Source organism: Nyctibius grandis, chromosome 2 (genome assembly GCF_013368605.1).
Source record: "Nyctibius grandis isolate bNycGra1 chromosome 2, bNycGra1.pri, whole genome shotgun sequence".
In the NCBI taxonomy this organism is placed as follows: Eukaryota; Metazoa; Chordata; class Aves; order Nyctibiiformes; family Nyctibiidae; genus Nyctibius; species Nyctibius grandis.
Genome location: NC_090659.1, coordinates 94,351,837 through 94,374,999, shown reverse-complemented (window position 1 = coordinate 94,374,999; position 23,163 = coordinate 94,351,837).

Genomic DNA, 23,163 nt, shown 5'->3' with positions numbered 1-23,163 from the left:
TAGAAAACACTTCCCAGCAGCGCATCGCAGGCTTGCAGCATCTGGGTGGTGAGCAGGATCCCCACACAGAAGAATCCTGCTATGTTCCAGTGAGATCTAGGTCCTGCAATTGCAGTACGGGGCTGTGAACTTTCCACCACTCCAAAATCTCGTGTGCTAGGTACCACTGACCAGGCACAGCTGGAGCTGGTGGGGAGTCACAGGTCAGACCAGTACTCAGATGAGCCCTACTAGAAAGGTAGCACTTTTCTCTGCAGCCTCCCTCCAAACCCCATCATGTGATTTGTCACCGTCCCGTTCCAAACCACACCATAACATGAGAGCGTCTCAGTCTTTGCCAAAGAAGACACTTGTGAGAACTAAAGTAATTGACTGTTTAGGGCAAGTTCCTCTCATTTTTACTAAAGCATTAAAAATGCTGGAGATCACCATCAGATGAAGACCTCATTGCACTATGCTGTGCAAAAATACAGCTACTCTTGCATTATAAGTATCAAATCATTTGTCATACACACAGGCTTGAATGTTTGGCAACAGTGCATATGGTGAAGTAAGAGGCATAATATCAAGGAGCACAATGGAAATAATAGATTCCTCTTGGGACAAAATAGTATACAGTGTTTCTAGTGAGACTGACTGCAAAAGACAGCTCAAAAATCGTTGACATGGGGTAAACCCAGGTTCTTGCAGTGCTGGGCAGGCAGCACTCCTCTCTTTATCTCCTCCTCTTCATCCAGATAAACACTGTCGGACTGGGTAACGCTTACCCAGCAGGATAGCTTTCCTTCTCCCTGGCAGGTGGAGTTACAACTTGCTCTTGGGCATGTGTCACGGTTTAAAGCTGGGCCAGTTATTAAACCTGTGGCAGATGCCCTCTGTTATCTCCCCCCCCTCCCCCCAGAGGGAAAGGGAAAGGGAAAAGGGAGAGAGGCTTCCGGGTTGGAAAGTTAAAACAGTTTTAATAAACTATAATAATGAAAAAAAAAAAAATAATAATAATAGAAATAATCAAATATATACAAATATATATACAAAACCAAGATTGAGCTCCCCTGAAGTCAGCCACGTCACCACCGGCACTGCAGGGCAGGCTCCGGGAAGGCCCAGGCTGGGCCTAGCAACGGTCGAGAGCTGGATTCAGGGATGCACGGATCGGGATCGGGGGCAGCAGGAAAACAGACGGAGTCCTCCTTGGACACCGGCCATAGCAGAAAAAGGGCGCGACCCTTGTGATCCCCCCCCTTTATACCGAGAATGACGTGTGTGGAATGGAATACCCTCGTTGGTCAATTTTGGGTCACCTGCCCTGTCTGCTCCCCCCTGCAGCTGCGACCCCCCCCTTCGGCTTTTCACTTGTAAGCAGTGAGGAATTCATCAGTGACCTTGGTTTCTCTAAGAATAAGTACAGCAAGAGCCTTACTGCACAACATCCCTACCGGTGCCTCAGCGATAACTACAAACTTCGGGCGTTATCAGTCTTGGAGGCAGACACTGTCTGCAAACATGCAGTTACTTAGAGGAGACTTAGCTGAAAGCAAAAATCACTGAAAGGAAAATCGGCCTGGTTTAGGCCAAACCAGGACAGCATGGCAAAATAAAGGCAATCCAGTTAGCTTCAGAGTTTCATATCTTGCATGTAGTGAAGGCCAGGAAGGTGCCCAGGGACAGGTGGTGCTCTGACCAATTTCTCATGACAGTTTGGCTCCTAGGAGATGCTGGGAGGTCCTCCCTTGCTGCAGAAGCTGAGGGGAGTGGAGGGTGCTCACCTTTACGCAGAATCCATCCGTAAGGGCACACGTCCTTATATTCTCAACATGCATCCATTTAAGGACACCTACCTGAATGTCCTTTTCTGTTCTCCCCCAGTTTTGTTTGAGCCATCTCCCTCACCTTGTGCCTTCAAGTGCTTTCTTAGAATTAATGCCTCACACTCTATTTTTAACAATAGGAGCCGAACACTGAAATGGCAGATCTAAGTGATGTGTATGTGGGGAGAAGGGGAAGGAAAAGCAATTTTCCACCCATCCCCCCTATCTGTGATCTGTACATCTCTGTTAATATGTAAAACACAGAGCAGCCTGTACAGCCTACATTACATGTAGCAGTTAGAATAGGGATGTTTTTTCCATGTGTTGCCTATAGCACTGAAAACACTGCTATTACTAAAACATCTAAGCAGTAATGCAGATTATTAGTCCTCAGTGGTTCTAATAAATGAAAGAGAAACAGCAGAAGTCCCTGAGAAAAACCTTTCAGGAATCTTGCTACCTTTCCCTGAATTCATTTGAGCATATAGATGGCAAGACTATATCCTTTATCTGTTTCACAGAAGCCTAGAGAGCTGTTTAGAAGGATGCAAACAGCTAGCAAACAACATGAAACAAATGTTCTTAGTACTCTGAAGAAAATAAAAAGTAAGAAGGAAACTGCTGGTCAGGGAAAGCATTCAAGCCCTTGCATGACAGATAGGCAGGGGATAGAGATTATTTTTACAGAAAAAAATGGAAATAGAAATTAGAGATTGCGACTAGGGCTTTACTGATTTTTTTCCCCAAAACATTCTGCATTCTCCTTTCTTGCAAAGAGGCAACTGATTTTTCCAACATATTAAGCTGGGAAATTGTTAGGGTGATTGCAACTGTAATGCAAATACCTTCTGCTCTGATGAGATTCCCCTCTCTGTAATTACAGTCCACATCAGTGAGGCATGTTTCATAAACCATTTCAGAAGTTTTGTTCTGAGGTCATAAATCACCTTTTTTTCTGTATATACAACACAGCTCAAGCTCACACAAACCAGCAGCAAGCTCCTCACACCTTTCATCTGTGGCCACTTAGCTGTCCTTCAGGCCAGCAAGTCCTACTGCAGCAGCATCTCTTACATGACAGGTTACGTGGCTCCACATCTCTCTCCGCAAGCACTGCCCATCAGTGCTGGGGCGTGGGGAGCTTTTGGTCCAGTCCCTGAGTGGGTTTGCCTTGTACGGGGCAAACCTCTACATGCCTGTAGGACCTCCTCGGACTGCCTTTGTGTGGATGATCACACCAAGTGTGCCTGATTTCAGTCGCTGCAGTTTGTTAAAACTGGGATTCAGGGAGGGGAAAACATACACAGAAAACTTATAAAATGCCTTTCCCGAGCTGTGTTGGAGGTACTTATTTACATATGCTAGGCACTTATTCACAGCAACACTGCATCTCTCATTCACAGCATTTCCAAATTATCTACCGCTTCCCATACATACTGACTTTGGTCAGACCATGGATATTTAACCAGATAGGTGAAGAAGACTGACTTCAAGACAAGCATATATTTAAAGGCTAATTACCAGGTGCACCTCACTTTTGCAACATCTCTGCAATAAAAAATCTGAAAATTGGCTAACGCACATGTTTTTAACAGAACATCATCCAGTATTAAGTCAAAAGTGTTAATAAATCTAAATATATTACAGTACTTTTATCAGCAAACTATGTAAATTCCTCAAGCATGGAATCAGGCTTGCTTTATAATAACTCATTTTCATTAATCTATATTGATAGGTAATAATTATATTTGTAGATGTCATTTCCTTTGAAGCCCCATGTCATTTTTCTGTCATTTTACCTACAACTGATGTCAGGCTAACGAGCCTGTAATTAGTGGCCCGTCACACCCTCTGAATTCTGGCACAGACTCACTATTTTCCCAGTCTTCTGTAATTTATTTCTGATTCCAACGTGCTTTCTGAACATCTTCATTTGCTGATGCATTCAAAGTTGTGTATGACTCTGCTAGGATGCAAGCACAAATCCTGCTCCATTCTGAATAAAAAAAAAAATTTTTTTACTATTTCTGCCTGTTCTGCCTCACTGATACCAGTTTTGCTTGCTGTTTCTAGTGATGGGCCTAAAACATCATCATTGTTCCTAATAATTGAATGCTTTCATATTATCCTTGGCTGTCATTGGCAGATTTTTTTCTGAAATCTTTACTTACCTATTTTCAACACTTAATAATTTCTTACTTATATGGATTGTTCTTTTTTGTTCACTATAGAAATTATGTCTTTTCAACAGCTGATTTCCTTCTGCCACTGAATCATGAATGATGTTTAGTCCCTCCTTCACAAAGGGAAAAATCTGACATTTTTCCATTCAAATAAACTTCTCTGAAATAAATTACCATATTTATTTTCATTTTTCTACCTATATTTTACCTCCCATACATTTTTCTCATAATTTATGCCTGCTTCAGGAATTTAATTTCCAGGATAACCAATACACATACACTATTGGTGGCCAGTGTGCAGTGTTTGCCCATATTGAACGCGATCAGATCACAATCATTGGCCCTGAGGCAACCGAAGCTTTCCAATGTAGCCATTAATTCTTTTTTATGAACAGAGACTGTAACATAAAGCCTGAGCCAACAGCTAAATTAAAGTCATAGAGATTGTATTAACTCCAAAAGTTCCTACCTTTTGAATATCTGATTTTGCAACAAAAAAACATGTTCTTCTAAAATAATGCTGTGGGGAGGTGGTAGAAGAGCAGAGAAATTGTTTCTCTATTTTTCCTTTTTTAAAAACCCTGAAAATACTGATTCCCTGCCCCCTGATTTTGCCTTCACCAGGAATGGTCAGCACCAAGGCTGGAGGTGACTGGATCTCCAAGAGGCAGAGGTCTGTAGGGCATCACAGAGTGTTTGGCAGGTGGTTGTCTTCTCTGCAGCCGTGTCCTATAGAGGACAGGCGAGAGTCAAAACTATCTGCAGACTATACAAAGTCTACGGCCCCTCTCCTGGATTTCCCCTGGGCTTTGCGGCGGATTGCATGTGAGCAGCCACACATTTTCCTCCCCAGCTCTTCTCAAATTTGACCTCTTCTACTCACAGCCCTCCCAGCCTCATCTCTTCCCATTCCTGGCTCCTTGTCCAGTCCCAGCCTCCTACATTTTCTCATCCAGCCCAAGTCTCCCCTCATTTCCCCATTCTCCCTTTCCTCTACCCTTGTCTGAAATTGCTCACACGCCTCCAAGCTCTAGCTCCTATTTTTCCTGTGTTTAAACAAAACAACTTGTCCCTCCTCCCTACCACCAGCCAGAAAAAAAGGGACATTTAGAGGCCAGGAAAAAAAGGACCCAAGGCCATGGTAGCCCAGAGTTGCAGTCACACAGTCCAGAAGGAATGGTGTCCAGCTCAGACAGACTCTCCAAGGTATTTAGCTCACAGCTGCGGCAGAGATCTACAAAGCACATGCTAACTGCTTTTTTTTTCCCTAAAAGGTCTATAACTTGGCCATATTTGGATTTATTTTTCTGGAGATACAAAATATACAAAAGTTGTCTACGGTTAAGTTTCATGTCCTTCCTATGAAGTGTGGGGGCCAACTAGAGTTCCTAAATGAAAGACAGAAATTAACATCATCAAAACAATACATATTTTCTAGCCACATTCTTGGAAGTGACCAAACTGTTTTATTTATGCATTTAAATTTCAGCTAAATGAGCAGATGCCCAGCAGGGAAATATTCATTCCCAATTGTTACCATTTGGCAAAGTTATAAGCAACAGAGAACGGGAGCTCATCATGGAAAGCATTGGACAAGCAACAATAGACAGTGCCGCTATTAATACAAATCTTATTTTTAGTTTTCCTATAAAATCTTTATTAAATATGCAAAGGATTTGTTTTACTTCTATTTTCCACTGCATTTACATGGGACTTTTGACTGAACGCTCTGGGGAATAGATGAGAGCTAATAGCACCAATAAAGTGCAAACCAACTGCTGAGATGAATACAAGCTGAGGAGCTTTTGGAGGCAGCTTTATAATGTTATGAAATAGAACTTACTGATTAGAAAATATTTAAAGAAAAGAAAAAATGCACCAGAAAGTTAAGGGAAGTAAAGCTTCAATACCTTTTAGTTGAGTTTATATATCACTCTCCACTATGGTAACTGAGAAGCTATTTTAATGTATATAAGAAAATGAATAACAATGAGAATACTTTAAGGATGTGAACAAAAAGAGTAAATGGGGACCAGGAAATAAGAGAAACTTGCAGAAATTATCAACGTGGGACAAAGTGTTGTACCTAAGATTTATATTAACGTAACTACATAGATGGCCAGAAATTCAGCAGTGAGAAGAAAAGAAGAGAAGGGAAGCTTGCTTTCTAGGTTCCAGTAATCACTAAATAATAAGCGCATTAAGTCACAGCAGATGTGCACCAATACAGCTCTCTTACATTCTCAAGTGCATCAGAGCTGGACTCCTTCAGCCAACTGAGAATTGCCCCAGTCATGGCCAAGTGCAGCCCCGGCCCCATTTTGTGCAAGCTGAGCACAAGTGGATTTTTTTTTTTCCGCAGTTACAGTTCCCGTCTTTCCCGAATCCTAAACAACAGCAGTAACAAAAAGCTCACACAATGTCACTGGCTCTTCTGTCTGTCTCTTCAGAAACACTTTTTACTTCCTTTAAACCTTTTGTCATTGTAGAAGCTGTTACTCTTCCAGAAGAGCAAAGGTACTTTCAGCAGATTCTTTCAGTATGAAAATCTGACAGTGGGATATTGAACAAGCTCTCTGTTGTACTTTTATCTGAAAATGGCTGGATAAAATCCTGGAAGAGAAATGGACCAACAGTTAGGAAATATTTATAATATTTACTAAAAAAGGTTATTATGCATGTAACATACAAAACCTTCCCTCTCAGGAAGTCTCTGAGTTGGAAATAGCCAGAAGATTATTGACAGGAAATATCATTTATGCTTGCCCAGCAGCAAACAGTGAGCATCCTGATTCAGCTTTGTCATTTCATTTCCAAAGCACCTTGGTCTCCTAAGCAAGGACCTGTAAAGGTTACCGGGATATTTGCTGGGGTGCACAGTAGTATTTCCACTACATTTTACTGGGGATTGAAGTAAAGGTTGTTTCTGCTGTTTGGATTTGTTGTTGTTGTTTTCTAACACCATATCAAACAGGGCTCTCTGTTTCCTCCCATGGTCTGAACCATCAATTAATATAGATCTAGACTGGCTATTCAAAAGTATCAGATTCTGTGCATGTTATTGTGCCTCTCTTGTAAAGTCACCTCCTAAATGAAATACAAACGCAGGGCTAGAGCTGAAGCATCTTTTTAGGCAGCCACAATCTCAAGAATACTTACCAGGTTACTCTTGTCCTGATTTTATGTACTATATTTATCTACCTTAAGAATTTAGCTGTCTTTTTCCTTTACCCCACACCATAACATTTGAGTTCTTGACAGCAACCCAGTGAGGATGGAAAGTCTCATTTTACAGACAGGAATCTGGAAGAGCAAGACCAAGATACTGTAATAGGAGGCCTTAAGCAGGAATTAGGCAATCATTTCTGTATTTTGTTCCATCTGTGCTGAAATCACTTGTCCAAATACACAGAATAAGTGGCAGAACCCACCTCTGGGATTTCCCACCCTAATACTGTAGCGACCAGCTTCCCTTAAAGCATATGCAGTTGGCGATGTCCTGACACTGCATTTCCATGTAGACTGACCGTGTTTGAGAGTGCTCAGCTTCAGGAAAGTTTGGGAAGAAACCTTTTGTGAAAGACTGTCGACTTGTCAAAACCAAAAACTTTTCCTCAGGAAAGAAAAAAATGAGTGTGTCAAGAAGTGGACCGAAGTGGCTGAATAACTCAGCTTGGAACAACAGTTGGGACTCTACTGTGCTTGAGTCAGAAGCAAGAGATTGAACCCTATCTCAGAAATCAGCAGTGAGAAGATGCCCTGTGTTCATGAGCATCTTACATTGAGGTAAGTATGTTTGAAAGTAAATTCTCTCCTTCACAGAAGGAGAAAGCTCTTCCCTGCCCAAGTCTACTGCAGCCACTCAGTAGGATCTGCAAATCCCACTCAAGGATCAAAGTCATTTGGCTTGGGCTGGCTCCTGCCGTAGACGGCTTATTGCAGGCACCTAAGCTATTCTTAGCACTTCAGCACTTCTATTCAAGGTCAGTTCGGTGCATCTGCATTGCACTCATGGCTCTGAATGCAGCGTAGGCATATGCTCCAAAAGTGGGTCGTAGCAAGATGATGAAAGCTAAATGATACAGCAGTTATGTTCAGGATCTAATCTGTTGCACTAAGACTCTCAGTGCCCTTTGACACTTAAAATGAGAATCTTTAAACACGAATAGGAGGTACTGAAGTATAACAGCAAAGACTGTGCAATACCAGTTCAAGGAGATTTGTGCTTTATATAGTCCCAGAGCAATGATTTTTGGGTAAAACTTTAGGAAACTATTCAATCTGCAGCTATTGGCAAAGGGCAAGTGTCTAGTTTGAAAAAAATAATAACTGGGGACAAGTCTGTAGTGATGCTCTGTTTTGCTGAACGTGTCTATCAGCCCCCTCACAGAGCTGCTGCTTATCATGACCACAAGACTTCACCTGGTATCAGATGATGCTCTTCCACTACTTGGCTACCCCAGTGACACCAGGATGTGATAGTCCACAACATCCCTCCCTGCAATAACAACTGCTTTCTCATCTCATTTTCACCTCTGGAGCTCCTGAGGTGGGTGGCATCCCACCCTTTCCCAGCAGCATGGACATCCATGAGCTGAATGCCTTTTGCAGGAGAGGTCAGAGAGCAGGACTTGTAACACAGCAGAACTGCAGGGCACAGTTTATAGCATACAAGCAGGGAGACATCTAGAGATAGCAGTTTGGCTCTGAGTCATTACTGCCAAAACACACAGAAACAATGTTTAACATTTGTATTTCCATAATATTTAATTCCACTGTCTGAGCCTTTTATCAATAACGTAGATTATGAATACAGATAGAGTCAGAACAATAGAAATGTGAGCCTGGGTACTGATAATCTCTTGTTAATTTTTAACAGAGACAGCAACATAGCATTTAATTCCTCAATGAAAATGACTCAGAACCCATTTGTTTCCAACAAGGCATTTTAAAAGATCTAATAGAAATAGATGTTCCAAAGTTCAGCATCTTGCAAAAGCTGGATTATGCACATGCTTGGTTATAGATGAATGCTTTAGAATTTGAAAATGCAGGCAGAAATTTGGCAATGTAAAAGCAGTCATCTTCTATCATCCTTTGGGTGCTTGGCTGTTTTTTACATGTTACTATCGATAAAAATTTCCTTTGAGTACTAGCTGTCAAGTGCTTTGAGAAAAATATCCATTTTTTGTTTGCCTCCAGTGGAAATATCGGGTAGACACAGGCAAGAAATAGACAGAGAAAATAATGCAGATGCCATTGCTGGCCAGAATCAACAATATTGCTTCCAGCTCAGAGACCTAGAACATCATCTGTATATTCTTGTCTATACAAAAGATAACAGTGGTTCAAGAACCCTCCCTAATAAAGAATATAATTCCTTTAATTTTTTGTACACCAGCCTGTAGGATGAGGAACGGCCATAAAAGGGTTATTTTTATTATTGCTCAGCACATTTTTTCAAGGTCCAAGACAGCCATAAACTTGCTTTTTGTGATGATCTCCATATTGCACAAAAAGATTAGCTTGAAACTTAAGCTAAAGGCATCCCAGAAGAAATAGTTTCAGTAGTTCACGGATCTTCGAAACCTTGAGTTAAGCAAACATGCAAGGCACATAAAATACTCCCTATTAGGATCAGATGCAAGTAGTAAAGAGCTTTAAGGAAGGAAATTATAAATTTAAAGAGAACTAAAGGGCTTAGTCATGAAGTAGAAATTTCAGTGAGATTCCACTGCAACATAATGCGTCTGTGGAAAATTTGCCACACACCACATGAATCAAGTACTGCCAGAAAGGAAAAGAGCAACTTCAAGTCCTTCTGCCTCCCTACATTTTGCACTTGCATGCAGCTTTCTGACTCCTTGTCTTTCTTACACCAGTACCGTATGCCAAGCTTGCATATGTGCGGCAACAGATGGGTGTTTTATTACCTTTTGAGTGTCATAATTCAAGTCAGCTGCAAGGAAAGCAGGATGCTTTGCCCTCCATGGAGCTGAGCATGAGCCATGGTGTACCTCCTCTCCTCTGGGGATTAGGGTGCTCAGAGCAGATCTCAAGGCAGGAGCTACAGCATTGAAAAGCAAATAAAATGTTCTTGTGAGGAAGGGTCCAGTCCCCGTTCAGCTTTTCAGCAGCTATTGTAGGGCTCTAGCAATACTAAGGGTGGTTGGAGTTTAAATGATGTTTTCCCAATTCATTCCCCTAGGTATTCATCATCTACAGCCTCTCAAGGCTCATTTGATAGTTCATGAGGAGGAAGAGCAGCAAAGTTCAACCCTCAGATGGACATACAGCAAAACTGCACCCATGCCATGCAGTCTGCTCCCGTGTTTAATGCAAGTCACAGCAAGCATCACCAAGGGACAGGGGAATTCCAGTTACTTTCCAGCCTTAAAAGCCTTAAAAGTAATGGTTGCTTTTAGTTGCAATGCTGAAAAGAGCCATTACAGTGACAGACTGACTTGAAGAGCAGCTCTTTCCAGTGTCAGTGACAGCTTACTCAGTCCTGTTTATTCTGCCTTCCCCCCAGAGTCATCTGTGCAGCCATGCAGTGAGCCACACAAGGAAATGGATTGAACTTTATAGTCACCTTTTTTTTTCCTTTCATTTTTGACGTGAGGAAGTCAGACTGGGTGTTTGAACTGGAGGAGAAGACAGAAAAGATGGTTTAGAGAAGAACAAAAAGAGCTAGCAGGCTGGGTGAGAAAGCTGCTGCCTGCTTAGCGCCTCCACATGCGCCCGTGCCATGCGAGAAAGCAACATTGCCGGCTGGAATACCTTGTAGCTCCCCTAACAGATTTCATTTCATCAGCAGAGTTTGGGATTTTTTTTAATCTGGATTTTTATAACACATTAAGATTTCCAAATGAGTAGTTAAAACTGCCTTAGCTTAGCGCTATATATATAGGATAGAAAGAAAGAGAGGAACAGTCTGTTTTGATTAACGACTAGTTTAATGTTTCTTGGACCAAAGGCATTGATCTGTAGTAGACATTGCTGCATTTATAATTCATAAGCACAAGGAGTGCCAAGTCCCACTATGAGGACAAAGGCAAGGTTGATTATGTGCCTTAGCTGTAAGTTTCCATATAGTACCATGTTTTGTTTAGGTTGTTTTCTGGTAAGTTTTCTGGTTCTTTACTCTGAATTTTCTTGGTTTGCTGTGTACACTTGTGCCATAAGGAAATTATTTCTGTGTTTCATTTTAGCTCTTGGTAACCTATTTGTATTCCCAACCATCGCCTCAAATGTATCTATTCCTTAGTTTTCTGTTTGGCTTCAGTTTTTCCAAGCAGTTTTCAGCTTTTATGTTCAAATAAAAATGACTCTGCTTAGAACAGTTTCAGCTGGCTGAATTTTGGCTAAGGACTGCCTCTGGCTGAAAGCTGTTCTGTAAACATTTGCTAGCAGACAGGGGGAAGCGTCACCTCCCCTGCAGTCGGGATGCCCAGATGAGCCATGAAAGGCTTTCTGAGCCTTGCTCACCCTTCAGTTTGTTTTTAAAAATGTGCAGAAAGAAACAAAAGAGAACTAGTTGCTTTGTTTTATTGAAACATTTCTGAACTCTAGGAGTTTTACAATTACACATGGGAGCTATTGCCAGCCGGCAGCTCTAGCTTTTCCCCAGGGCCTCGTGCCTGCGGCAGGAATGACTCTACGAGAGCTCCTGCAGTGCTCAGTGGGGCTGGAGGGAGTGAGCAGAGATGCATGGAGGCAGGGCTATACTTCAACCTCAGGGATCTCCCACCAGAAGATTTCTTGCCAGGCTCCAGGATGCTTCCAGCTCCAAGCACCAAGACCACTTCCAGGAGCAAGTTGTCCCTCGTAGGCAATGCGTTAGCTGGGCAATCAAAGATGGTTCCTTGTAATGTGTTGGCCCTGCCAAAAAGAGGATACTTCTTGCACTGTGTGTTTGGCATACATAACTATAAATTTCTATATTATAATATTATATATATATAATTTATACATTGCGTAGCAACAGAACTGTGAAACTTGAGCTGTAGCTTGATCAAAACATAGCCTGAACTTTTCTCAAGCTGCATATGAACTTGATTTATTCTTTTTTTTATTAAATCTTTTTTGAACCAAAACTGAAACCAGGACTAAAAAGTCATATCTAGATATTGGTTCAAAGCAGTGGTTCAGTGAAGAACGATGCAATATGACAGATCATTTTTTCTTTTCCTTGCCCTTTGCCCTGCCTCTCTAAAGCCAACCACAAGTTAATTCAACAATCTGAGATGTACTGATCTGCTTATTAAATCATTATATGCCCATGTCGAAACAACTTCAGTCACAGCTGAAGCTGAATCAAGGGCTCATACCTAAATTTTGCAGGCTGCTATGGGAACGTATTATCATCCGCTCAACAAACACATAAAAAGTGAGCATGTGCCACGATATTATTATGCCTCTGTCAGATAAAAGGACTATCTAGATGGAAGATACTTAATTCTCCCTTCACTTCCACTAACTGAACTCCACTGACCTCCATGAATTTACATTACGATAGATGTAAACTAAACTGGATCTATAACCATTTTAGCAGAGGGGTTGATTGGTTACAACAGGTCACATCCCAGCTCATCCCCTGAAAGCCACCTTTCTGATAGCCTGCATTGCTCATCATTATTTCTTCACCTTCAAAAGCTCCACCACTGAAGCATGCAAGTTTAGAGGCCGCCAAAACACTCCGGTCTACGAGATACAGTGAAAAATGGTATAAAGAAATGCCAGATCATAAATGATAAAGCTAATTATTGTCCAACCCCTTCTTTTAAATCCCAGTTCTTGTGGCCTTTTTACTTAGAGACTGGCTTATTTTGTACTAAAATAATCCTGAAGTTCACTCATCAAGAGCTCCCTTTTCTTCTTCCTGTTAGCTGTATATGGGCTAAAGCTCAAGGATTTGGGTCTTTATTTTCATTTGTTAAGTGGCAAAACAGCACAAATCTAATCTTATCTAATCTTAGCTCAGTACAAATTAAGATTTGCTTGTAGAAAACCCCTAAATTTTGCAAGCTGCTGCAGAAACATATTTCCATCTGCTTGGCAAACCCACAAAAAGTGAAAACTGGGCCATTGCTGGAAAATAGGAGCAGGACGCAAAGGTTGGGCTCCGTCATATTACATCATTATGTATCCATCAAGTGACAGATCCGGAGGAGACACAGATGTCTAAAACTGGCTTTTGGCAGAATTTGTCACCCAAACCCAGAGTGGCAATGCCGGAAACAACTGGACAGTCCCCACTCACACTGGGAGGATCCCAGCCTACAGAGGCTGTCCACAATTTCAAAACTTCCTTGGCTGACTGAGGTGTTGCATCTGTACGTGAGCAGCAGCAATGCATTTTGGGCATGCTGAACACGTGCCGGAGAACACCTAGCATCTTGGAGCAGCGACTTCCCCCGAACCTCGTAGGCAGATGGGGCTGGAAGTCCTCCTTGCACTGTTTCTGGCATGAGCCTGTGGGGTGGCCTTCCATGTTAAACATAACAGAGATGCCGCTTTCTTTAAAACCTGTCCCAGTATTTCAGGTCCCTTATCAAACTGGACCTCAAGTGACCACCCTCCTCATTGCACTTGCTCCCCACCTTCTCTGCCTGGTGCATATGCCAGATGAATGAACTGACCATAAGATTATTCCCTAACAAAATTCAGCCAAAATTATCTGCATTAGCTTAAAAAATATAATAAATAGGCCCTTCCTATTAAAGCTTGACACACTTCACCTGAAAGAGGATTGAGAGTGAATGCACAAGGAAGCAAACCATCTGTCCAGTGATGGCAGGGACATGGCAGGGACACAGCAGCAGCCAGAAATCTCTGTTTACACCAAAAGGAAGGTAGAAGCTTTTGATGGGTCTTTGTTGCAAGACCAGGGCCACAACCACCTCGGTGCCTGGGAGGGTGCAAGAGACTGGGGACAAATCAATGTCACCTGATTTGACATCTTCATGGAGAGATGTCTATATGTGGAGTGGCACCTCTATAAGCACAGGAGAAAATAAGGCACTTCTAAGACACAGATGATCTCATTTTATATGCTGCCATCTGCTTCATCCCAATTATCTCTCTCTCTCTAGCTTTTACCATCCCTCTAGCTCTGCCTAGCAGGGTAACCAGAGCTTCAAGGTTTCCCTGCTTGCATATAGGGCCCAATATTGATCATGGGTAGGAACACGAAACGCATCCTGAAACAACCTCCTTACATCTGCTGCCCATTAGAAAGGTCCAAGTATTTATTGATAGCTTCCAGTGCCACCTATCCCACCCCACAATACTTGTCCTACATCCCTTCACCCTTTTCAGTTTTTTATCGTCTTGCTGGATTTTGTCCCTGCTGCAGCTGCCAATGTCTAGTGAGAGTTAGTTGTGTTTTGAGCAGTTGCTGACAACCTATTTTTCATCTTGTGAGGGTGCCTTTTGTCACTCCCTGCCCAGATTATCCCTCCCCACCTTACATTTATATTGCCTATCTTGAGCAGTGTATTGGATGAAATTGCAATAAAAGCTCTTGCCTTTGCCTGTTAAGCCCACCATATCTATTGAAGGTCACTTGTAAAGAGAAATGAGAGATGAGAGGGGTTTGGTGCTCTCTGAAGACCAAGGTACTGCCAAGCTGTTCCTAAAGTGGCCTGGAAAAATGCATGTGTTCCACATGTGTGAAGGGCTTGGCACATTGCTGTCCCTACGTTGGCTCACTTTTCCAGCTGGTAATTAACTTTAAGAGACCAGTGAGGAATTGACACAAAGCCCAAATGCAGCCTGTTTTCCTGGTCACCTAACACACTTGCCCCAATATCTGTTCTGCTCTATGAACCCTCCCCAATCCACCCTCCCATCACCCTGTGCTGTGCACCCCACTCCTCTGCCTCAGCCCCAGTGGCGGCTCCCACACAGCCAGCAACTCTGTGCAATGTTTTTGCCCCCACATCCCTTTGACGCCACATCACCTCGCTCATCCCCACGGCTCCTGGGGCTCTGCACACTCCACTTCAAGGCTGGCAAAGGGAGAAGAGGGCAACCACAGTGTCACAGCCAGCTGCTCCCCCTTCCAAGCTGAAGAAAGCATCTAAGAGGGGTTTTCAGCTCCTCTTTTTTCCAAACAAAATGATGAAGGGGAAGGGGAGCAGCAAGGACCACTTATGAGAGGACAGGGAGGAAGGTTGCTTTGGGCTTCTGGGGGGGTCTCTGCTCTCCCTCCTCATGAGAGCTTGTGCTTTCTGGCAGGAGAGAGTAGGGAAATGGGAGGCTCAAGAGGAGAGCAGGGTGGTGGAAAGCTGAGGGAAGAGCCTTTCCTCCGACAGGGCCAAAAATGTATCGACACTAAGTGATCCTCAGAACTATTTAAACATTTTATCATTCCCTCCATTGAGAACTGGCACAGCGTGGTCTTGGATTAGGTAGAAAAGGTGCCTTTTACAGACACGGCTGTGAACTGATGGGAAGAGCTGCCGTCTTCACCAAGGCAATGGTGTGGGGCTTTTATGTACTCCACAGATGTCCCATGGCAAGGGCTGAGGGATGTGGCCTTTTCCAGGGACCTTTCAGAGCCAGCCCTACAGCCATGCCCCATCCTGTGCTGGCAGGGTACTGACTCCAATGGAATGATGCTGGAGCTAGAGCACCCCGTTGGTCCTTCACCACAACAAACACCTCTACACAGCCATCTGGAGCTGGTGCAGCTTGGAGCCGACACATTGAGCATCACAGAGGCCAGGTTTGCCCTCAGGGTAGGGACTGAAATCAGGGCACTTCCCTGCTCCCCCTGCCCTTATCCTCCATCAGCTGTACACTCCCTTCTGAGTTTTTTCTCCTGTGCTGCATGCTCACCGCTCCCTGGTGCTGGCTGATTTTGATCTGGCTCTTCCAGTTTTGTTACATTCCCACTAGAAGCACAATAATCGTAGCAGGCGTTTTAGCATGATCTGTCGCATAGGTTGGCCAACCGTGGGCCTTCCTGTCCTGCTGGGCAGCTACTGTGTCTGTAGCAGGGTAGGAGAAAGCCACTCTGGGTCTCACGACTGCTATACAATTTGTTTGCATACAGCTTTTGTCTTCGTTGGACCATATCCTGGTGGCTACATTTAAGCAAAACTCCATCTGAAGCCAATGGGAGTTTTCCCTGTGGAAAGTGGGATTTTTCCATACCTTTCCAACCCATTTCAAAGCAAACCTTTATCTAGCCCAGGCTAAACCAGACTGGTCTGGTTAGGGAAATACTGACTGTGTGTCCCACTAAAGAACATTCCTGCCTACCTTCTCTTCCCAGAAAAAAGGTGTTTCCTTCACCACTGGTGGCAGGGGAGCAATTTTGTGAAACTAATAGCAAAAAAAATAAATAAATAAATTGGCTTTCTCTCCCTATTTTTTTCCCCAAATAAAGAAGGATGGACTCATTACCAATCATGGGGTTTCCTGCACAAAAACACAAGCACTCCAAGCATGTCCTCACTGCCCCATAGTTGCAGAACCTTCTCTTTATGTCGTAGGGGCAAAAGGGTTCTGGGACAGGAATTAGCAGGGCTCATTCGGAGAGCTTTAAACTAGATTCGAAGGGGGATGGGGTAGTAGCTGGGCTTGCACCACTGGGGCAACGCTCTAGTGTTGAGGTAGACCAGGAGGCCCCCCATCGCCCTGGGGTGAAATCGGTGTGCTCAGCTCGCTCCCTGAAATGCCTGTACACCAATGCATGCAGCATGGGGAATAAACAAGAGGAGTTAGAAATCCGTGTTCGGTCGGGGGGCTATGATCTAGTGGCAATTACAGAGACTTGGTGGATGCCTCGCATGACTGGAATGTGGTCATGGATGGCTATGTCCTGTTCAGGAAAGACAGGCCGCTAAGGAGAGGTGGTGGAGTTGCTCTTTATGTGAGTGAGCAGCTAGAATGTATGGAGTTCTGTCCAGGGGCGGATCAGGAGCGAGTTGAGAGTTTGTGGGTGCGAATTAAGGGGCAGGCTGGCAGGGGTGATACTGTTGTGGGTGTCTATTACAGGCCACCGGATCAGGATGAGGAGGGTGATGAGGCCTTCTACAGGCAGCTGAGAGCAGTCTCGCAATTACAGGGCCTGGTTGTCATGGGGGATTTCAACTACCCTGATATTTGCTGGGAGGCCTACTCAGCCAGCCATCCTCAGTCCAGGAGGGTCCTCCAGTGCATTGATGATAACTTTCTGATGCAAATGGTGGATGAGCCAACTAGGAGAGGAGCGCTGCTGGATCTTATCCTTACTAACAAGGAGGGTCTGGTTGAAGAGGTGAAGGTTGAGGGCAGCCTTGGTTGTAGTGACCATGAGATGGTAGAGTTCAGGATCTCATGTGGCAGGAACAGAATAGCTAGCAGAATCGCAACCCTGGACTTCAGGAGGGCCAACTTTGGCCTTTTCAAGCAATTGCTAGGGGAAATGCCATGGGACAGGGTACTAGAAGGTAAGGGGGCCCAAGATAGTTGGTTAGCATTCAAGGACTGCTTCTTCCGAGCTCAAGATCAGAGCATCCCAACAGGTAGGAAGTCAAGGAAGGGTACCAGGAGACCTGCATGGTTGAACAGGGAACTGCTGGGCAAACTCAAGTGGAAGAAGAGGGTGTACAGATCATGGAAGGAGGGGCTGGCCACTTGGGAGGAATATAAGTCTGTTGTCAGAGGATGTAGGGAGGCAACTAGGAAAGCTAAGGCCTCCTTGGAATTAAACCTTGCAAGAGAGGTCAAGGACAACAGAAAGGGCTTCTTCAAATACATTGCAGGTAAAACCAACACTAGAGGCAATGTAGGCCCACTGATGAATGAGGTGGGGGCCCTGGAGACAGAGGATAAAAAGAAGGCCGAGTTACTGAATGCCTTCTTTGCCTCTGTCTATACTGCTGGAGGCTGTCCTGAGGAGCCCCGGACCCCTGAGGCCCCAGAAGTAGTGAGGATAGAGGAGGAATCTGTCTTGGTAGATGAGGGCTGGGTCAGGGACCAATTAAGCAATCTGGACGTCCATAAATCCATGGGCCCTGATGGGATGCACCCGCGGGTGCTGAGGGAGCTGGCGGAAGTCATTGCTAGGCCACTCTCCATCATCTTTGCTAAGTCGTGGGCAACGGGAGAGGTGCCTGAGGACTGGAGGAAAGCGAATGTCACTCCAGTCTTCAAAAAGGGCAAGAAGGAGGACCCGGGTAACTATAGACTGGTCAGCCTCACCTCCATCCCCGGAAAGGTGATGGAGTAACTTGTTCTTGGTGCTGTCTCTAGGCACATCAAGGACAGGGGGATCATTAGGGGCACTCAGCATGGCTTCACCAAGGGAAAGTCGTGCTTAACCAACTTGATAGCCTTTTATGAGGACATAACCCGGTGGATAGATGATGGTAAAGCTGTGGATGTGGTCTATCTCGATTTCAGTAAAGCGTTTGACACGGTCTCCCACAGCATCTCGCAGCTAAACTGAGGAAGTGTGGTCTGGATGATCGGATAGTGAGGTGGATTGTGAACTGGCTGAAAGAAAGAAGCCAGAGCGTGGTGGTCAATGGGACAGAGTCCAGTTGGAGGCCTGTGTCTAGCGGAGTCCCTCAAGGGTCGGTTCTGGGACCAGTACTATTCAATATATTCATTAATGACTTGGATGAGGGAATAGAGTGCACTGTCAGCAAGTTCGCTGATGACACAAAACTGGGAGGAGTGGCTGACACAACGGAAGGCTGTGCAGCCATTCAGAGGGACCTGGACAGGCTGGAGAGTTGGGCGGGGAGAAATTTAATGAAATATAACAAGGGCAAGTGTAGAGTCCTGCATCTGGGCAAGAACAACCCCCTGTACCAATACAAGTTGGGGGCAGACCTGTTGGAGAGCAGCGTAGGGGAAAGGGACCTGGGGGTCCTAGTGGACAGCAGGATGACCATGAGCCAGCAGTGTGCCCTTGTGGCCAAGAAGGCCAATGGCATCCTGGGGTGGATTAGAAGGGGTGTGGTTAGCAGGTCAAGAGAGGTTCTCCTCCCCCTCTACTCTGCCCTGGTGAGGCCGCATCTGGAATATTGTGTCCAGTTCTGGGCCCCTCAGTTCAGGAAGGACAGGGAACTGCTAGAGAGAGTCCAGCGCAGAGCCACGAAGATGATTAAGGGAGTAGAACATCTCCCTTATGAGGAGAGGCTGAGGGAGCTGGGTCTCTTTAGCTTGGAGAAGAGGAGACTGAGGGGTGACCTCATTAATGTTTATAAATATGGAAAGGGCAAGTGTCATGAGGATGGAGCCAGGCTCTTCTCAGTGACATCCCTTGACAGGACAAGGGGCAATGGGTACAAGCTGGAACAGGGGAGGTTCCACATAAATATGAGGAAAAACTTCTTTATGGTGAGGGTGACCGAACACTGGAACAGGCTGCCCAGAGAGGTTGTGGAGTCTCCTTCTCTGGAGACATTCAAAACCCGCCTGGATGCGTTCCTGTGTGATATGGTCTAGGCAATCCTGCTCCGGCAGGGGGATTGGACTAGACGATCTTTTGAGGTCCCTTCCAATCCCTAACATTCTGTGATTCTGTGATTCTGTGATTCCCTGATTGGATTAGGGCTGTACTGGCTGCTGGGATGGAGGGCAGGATTAGGAGACACTGGAAGGCTTCCAGGCAATTTTCTCTTCTTGGAGACAGGCAACCATGACTGTGGCACTGCTCGTTTGTCAGAAAGGATCAGCTCTGCAGGTGTCATCCCACAGCAGCCGTGGCGTGGGACCTCCACCAAAAGTGATGAAGGTAAAGTGGCCTACTTAACCAACCAGAGAGAAACATGCATTGCAAATGGCTGTAGCTGCATTACCACAACTCCTCCATCTCAGGGAAAGACATGACATCTCAGAAATAGCTCCAGTATACCCAGGATATATCTGAACTGGGAGGGGTGGTTGTTCTCCGTGGTGTAGCCTTCAGACCTGCTGTGGTTCAGCCTTGGAGCCCAGTTGGAGCCTGTCTTCGCCTGCACACATGTCCAGAAACCACCACATGGGAGAGACGGGGCGATAGGGACAGCAGATGCCCACCCTCACTGCGGCTCAACACACAGTTGGCAGGCAGGGGCCTACCGGGAAGGGCTGCTGGATTTCAAGGGTGAAGTCTGAGAAATGGTGATGTGCAGAGAGAGAAAATGACCCTGTGGCAATCTGCTATGAGAATAAACATCATTCCTCCTCCCCCTACCCAGCACAGATGCTGCCGAGGGCTGAGGAATAACAACCTTGCTCCTTCCAGCTCACGGTGAGAGAGGAGGCCAGGATTGCCATTTAAGGGAGGGTTTTTGGTGCTCCCCACTAATGCACCTACTAGAGCACCTCTTATCATCTTTTGCTAAGACTGACACAGAGCCCGTCTGCATTTCGCACACAAGAATTTGCTTTGATGCGTCAGAGCTGTTCGACAGCTGGCGATTGCAGAGCTGCCTCCAGGAACCCATCGGTGCCTCGAAGGCCCTCCTCCAGTGCAGCTCAGGGGTCCCCAAAGCATTCCCTATACGGCATGCCGGCACAGCCGCCTCCCCACCCCCCTCGCACACAGCTCCTGATTCACTTGTTCACAAGCGGATTCGTGTTTTGCTGCTATTTTTACAAACAAGAGTCATCCTGGTTGTGCACTGGGGTGCATGATGCACACTACCATGACCTGACACCTTTCCCCATATATGTGCATGCTTGACTAGACCACGAGTCAACGCAAGCAAAATCACATGGGATGCTATTTTGAGTGTCAGGCATGCATTCAAAACTCATCTGTTGGGACCTTCTGTCAGGAGAAGCTTATGTGAGTATTCACAAGCCTTTATATGATGCTCTATTACATCTGGATGAACCAGACATTCAAATTAATTTAAATGAATTTATCCATATGGTACTGCAAACCCTAGTCACGGGAAGAAAACAATGCATAGAAAGATTGCATCCAAAGTTTTCAGTGGTGACCCCTGATCTTGGGTGCCTACAAGGCAAGTTTTTCCTTGTGTTTGATATTCGTTTCCCTCTTCTGCTTCCATTGAGGACTCTGCTATTTACTGTATTTTGCATACAAAGCTCCAATTAACATCAGTAGAATTTCTGCTTGCAGATAAAGGAGGAATATTAAATAGATCTGCAGTGCAGAGGGAGATTATATTTTAGTTCCTTTCATGCATTTTAGTTAGAAAATAACACTGTAGTTGGTTGGTGCCTTTAACTTCCAGTGATTTCAAAGTGTTCGGCTCAATGCCCAGGAAGACAACTTCCTACCGCCGAAGTGAGGCTCCTCCTGGTCTGGTGATCACCTAAATGACAACCTGCCTTTCAGGAAAATACACTGGAAAGAAAAATTAGCACAATACAGATGAGCTAGACTCTTACCCAAATATACAAGATGTTCCATGTCTGGATGAAACAGGTAGAGCTGCCTGGAGCTGGCACCCCCAAGCAGAGTTAGAGCTCTGCAGCGGGGTCTAGGTGTGGGGGGGCTGAGCTGAGGGCGCAGGAGCAGAGGACAACAGTTCATCTTAGGCAGAGGTTTGTAGACATGATCAATGTTTTTTTTCCATTATGGGCAATGAGCATGTAAGAATTTATCAAATGTCTTTTTTTAGATCTCCAGTGTCCTGTACCTCTGTGCCTGAGAAGATCATGGAATAGATCCTCCCAGAAGCTATGCAAAGGCACACGGAGGACAGGGAAGTGATTCGAGACAGCCAGCATGGCTTCACCAAGGGCAAGTCCTGCCTGACCAACCTAGTGGCCTTCTATGATGGAGTGACTACATCAGTGTACAAGGGAAGAGCTATGGATGTTGTCTATCTGGATTTCTGTAAGGCCTTTGACATGGTCCCCCACAACATCCTTCTCTCTAAATTGGAGAGATAGGGATTCGATGGGTGGACTGCTTGGCGGATGAGGAATTGGTTGAATGGTCACATCCAGATGGTAGTGGTCAACAGCTCAATGTCCAGATGGAGATCGGTGACAAGTGGTGGCCCTCAGGGGTCTGTATTGGGACCAGTACTGTTTAATATCTCCATCAATGACATGGACAGTGGGATCGAGTGCACCCTCAGCAGGTTTGCAGATAACACCAAGCTGAGTGGTGCGGTTGACACGCCTGAGGGACCGGATGCCATCCAGAGGGACCTGGACAAGCTCGAGAAGTGGGTCCGTGTGAACCTGATGAGGTTCAACAAGGCCAAGTGCAAGGTCCTGCTCTTGTGTCAGGGCAACCCCCAGTCTCAATACAGGCTGGGGGATGAAGGGATTGAGAGCAGCCCTGCAGAGAAGGACTTGGGGGTCCTGGTGGATGAAAAATTGGACATGAGCCAGCAATGTGTGCTTGCAGCCCAGACAGTCAACCATATTCTGGGCTGCATCAAAAGAAGCGCTGCAGGAGGGTTGGACTAGATGACCTTTAAAGGTCCCTTCCAATCCAAACTATTCTATGATTCTATGGATATATCAGGGAGTAATTAGGATGTTTTTCAAGCACTGAAATAGAAATAGCAGCAGACTTCCATTTGAACATAAGATGAATGTGCATTTCCAACCTCCCTTACTGCTGACTGCTGCGTTACTGCAATTTATTTGAACTAGACATTGTTTGGAGCAGAGGGGATGTGCTTTTGAACAGTATCACCTTAATAGCCCCTTCACCTTGGCCTTACAAAGCTTAGTTGTGGAAACCTTGTGCTAAGAATCCAGCTGCACCATAATGAACATTCAGATCTGGTTTTGTCCTCAAATCTCGTTTCAGGAAGTAATCTGGGGCTTTTCATGCCTGCTCCCTCTCACAGCAGGACACTCTTGCCCTCCTCTGAAAAGCAGAAAATCAGAGGAAAGCAGCATTTTGGTAATAAGTGTATGCTGGCAGGAACACTGCTGTAAAACTTGCAACAAAGGCTTTAAGAAGCCAGTGCAGCGCCATAGCAATTAGTTTCACGGCGTCTATCAAATTATAATTCTGGCAGCACTGAGGATGAGACAGCTTGTCACGCAGGGCCAGCACCTCTTCCCACCTCTCTGAACATGTTTTTGCTAGTGCAGTTTGACTGGTTACAGAAAGGGACCTTGATATGGCCAAAGCCACTCCCTTAGAAAGCTAAGACAAGTATTTACAGATGTGTTGCATTAGTTGCCTACTTCTGTCCTTGTGTCCGTCTAAGCATTTGCTTTTAGTACTGTCATTGAACAAG